At 51.2% G+C, this 2,500-nt stretch overlaps 1 non-coding gene across 1 annotated transcript in view; it reads right to left on the bottom strand.

The window, feature by feature from the left end:
- Positions 1-1,038, bottom strand: part of LOC145763053 (small subunit ribosomal RNA) — a 1,810-nt gene extending 772 nt beyond the window's left edge. The window contains exon 1 of the ribosomal RNA XR_014288213.1: positions 1-1,038. This exon is cut by the window's left edge and continues 772 nt beyond it. This is a non-coding gene — a ribosomal RNA (small subunit ribosomal RNA).
- Positions 1,039-2,500: the final 1,462 nt, after the last annotated feature.

Raw genomic sequence — 2,500 nt, 5'->3', positions numbered from 1 at the left:
GCATCGTTTATAGTCAGAACTAGGACGGTATCTGATCGTCTTCGAACCTCTGACTTTCGCTCTTGATTAAAGAAAACATTCTTGGCAAATGCTTTCGCAGTCGTTCGTCTTGCGCCGATCCAAGAATTTCACCTCTAACGGCACAGTACGAATGCCCCCGTCCGTCCCTCTTAATCATTACCTCGCGCTCCGAAAACCAACAAAAAAGAACCGAGGTCCTATTTCATTATTCCATGCAACACTATCCAGGCGAAGCGCCTGCTTTGAACACTCTAATTTTTTCAAGGTAAACGTCCCGGCCGCCGCCGACACTCAGTCAAGAGCACCGACGGAAAACCGGAGGTAAAGCCAGAACGAACAGTGCACGCCTTGCGACGGACCGAACGCCTGCGCCCAAAATCCAACTACGAGCTTTTTAACCGCAACAACTTAAATATACACTTTTGGAGCTGGAATTACCGCGGCTGCTGGCACCAGACTTGCCCTCCAATGGATACTCGTTAAAATTTTTACAGTGTACTCATTCCAATTACAGGGCCTCGTTAGAGTCCTGTATCGTTATTTTTCGTCACTACCTCCCCGCGTCGGGAATGGGTAATTTGCGCGCCTGCTGCCTTCCTTGGATGTGGTAGCCGTTTCTCAGGCTCCCTCTCCGGAATCGAACCCTGATTCCCCGTTACCCGTAAGAACCTCGGTAGGCAGATACCGTACCGACGAAAGTTGATAGGGCAGACACTTGAATGATCCGTCGCCGGTGCAAGACCGTGCGATCAGCAAAGTTATCCCGAGTCGCCAACAAGACGAGCCGAAGCCCGGCAGGTTTTTGATATGATAAAGGCGCGCCTCCCGCAAGGTCGGCGCTTTTTGCATGTATTAGCTCTAGAATTACCACAGTTATCCAAGTAAAATTTACGATCAAATGAATCACGACTGATTTAATGAGCCATTCGCAGTTTTACCGTACGCAAGTTCGTACTGAGACATGCATGGCTTAATCTTTGAGACAAGCATATGACTACTGGCAGGATCAACCAGGTAACTATCGGCCGACAAAATACGCGAACGGAGTCTTTCGCTTTCCCCGTCGCGGTATCGCACTGTATTACTCAATCACTATTTTTGCTTAGCTCCTCAAACCCGGCGTAAGCCGCGATCTGGACGCCGTCGACACCGGCCAGACGCCCTTTCGGGCGAAGCCGCGCGCGGGCTGCGTTTGCATACAACACCAGGAACGCCCAACAAAAGCGAACCGAGAAAACTATCACTTGCGTGCGCACCGGCCACCGCAACTACGGCCCGAGGCCGTGGTCGCGCGCCGAAACACAAACTCGTATTTGCTACTTAATTTTTTCCGTCCAACGTTCAGAGCCTCGCTGCTAGCTACGACGCCTTCGCGGGTCAGCATCAAGTCTGCCCAAAAGCGCACATCGCCTGCACGACACCACATCGTTTTGTCACCAAATACCTTCAACCGACAACCGCATCGCCAATTTGCTCATTTCGCCACAACGACGTCTTCCCTCATAGTATACAGGGAAGCTGGTCTCGCGACAAAGGTAGCAAACTTGTCGAATTTCGACAATTTTCCAAAACGTGCGTTTCTGTGCGGGAAATTGTTCATCGGGCGTCGGCCGATGTCGTGCGTCTTTGTCCGGGCGATTTTCGAAAGTCGCCGGACTTGTGTTTTTTACGCGCGCGCCGGTGGGCTGGTCTCGCGACAAAGGTAGCAAACATGTCGAATTTCGACAATTTTCCAAAACGTGCGTTTCTGTGCGGGAAATTGTTCATCGGGCGTCGGCCGATGTCGTGCGTCTTTGTCCGGGCGATTTTCGAAAGTCGCCGGACTTGTGTTTTTTACGCGCGCGCCGGTGGGCTGGTCTCGCGACAAAGGTAGCAAACATGTCGAATTTCGACAATTTTCCAAAACGTGCGTTTCTGTGCGGGAAATTGTTCATCGGGCGTCGGCCGATGTCGTGCGTCTTTGTCCGGGCGATTTTCGAAAGTCGCCGGACTTGTGTTTTTTACGCGCGCGCCGGTGGGCTGGTCTCGCGACAAAGGTAGCAAACATGTCGAATTTCGACAATTTTCCAAAACGTGCGTTTCTGTGCGGGAAATTGTTTATCGGGCGTCGGCCGATGTCGTGCGCCTTTGCCCGGGCGATTTTCGAAAGTCGCCGGACTTGTGTTATTCAAGCTCGAACGGTACTCGACAATTCTTCGAATGGCCTCCGACCTGAGGTCAGAGTCGCAGTAAAACAAACGAAGTACCCCAGAAAAAAGTTGAAAAAAAAAGCAACTCCGACCTGAAGTCGAAGTCGCCGTAAAAAATACCAAGTACTTTGAAAAAAAAGTGGAAAAAAAAAGCAACTCCGACCAGAGGTCGAAGTCGCCGTGCGCCCGCCCGTTCGCGGACAAATCGATAGATCTTGCGGCTTACTCTCAACAAATCGCAGTGAGAATACTGCTCTAGTGATTACGACACCGCGATCTTCATCTAGGTC

The sequence above is a fragment of the Corella eumyota genome, unplaced genomic scaffold (genome assembly GCF_963082875.1).
Source record: "Corella eumyota unplaced genomic scaffold, kaCorEumy4.1 scaffold_252, whole genome shotgun sequence".
Classification (NCBI taxonomy): Eukaryota; Metazoa; Chordata; class Ascidiacea; order Phlebobranchia; family Corellidae; genus Corella; species Corella eumyota.
This window is presented reverse-complemented; position numbering and strand designations above follow the sequence as displayed.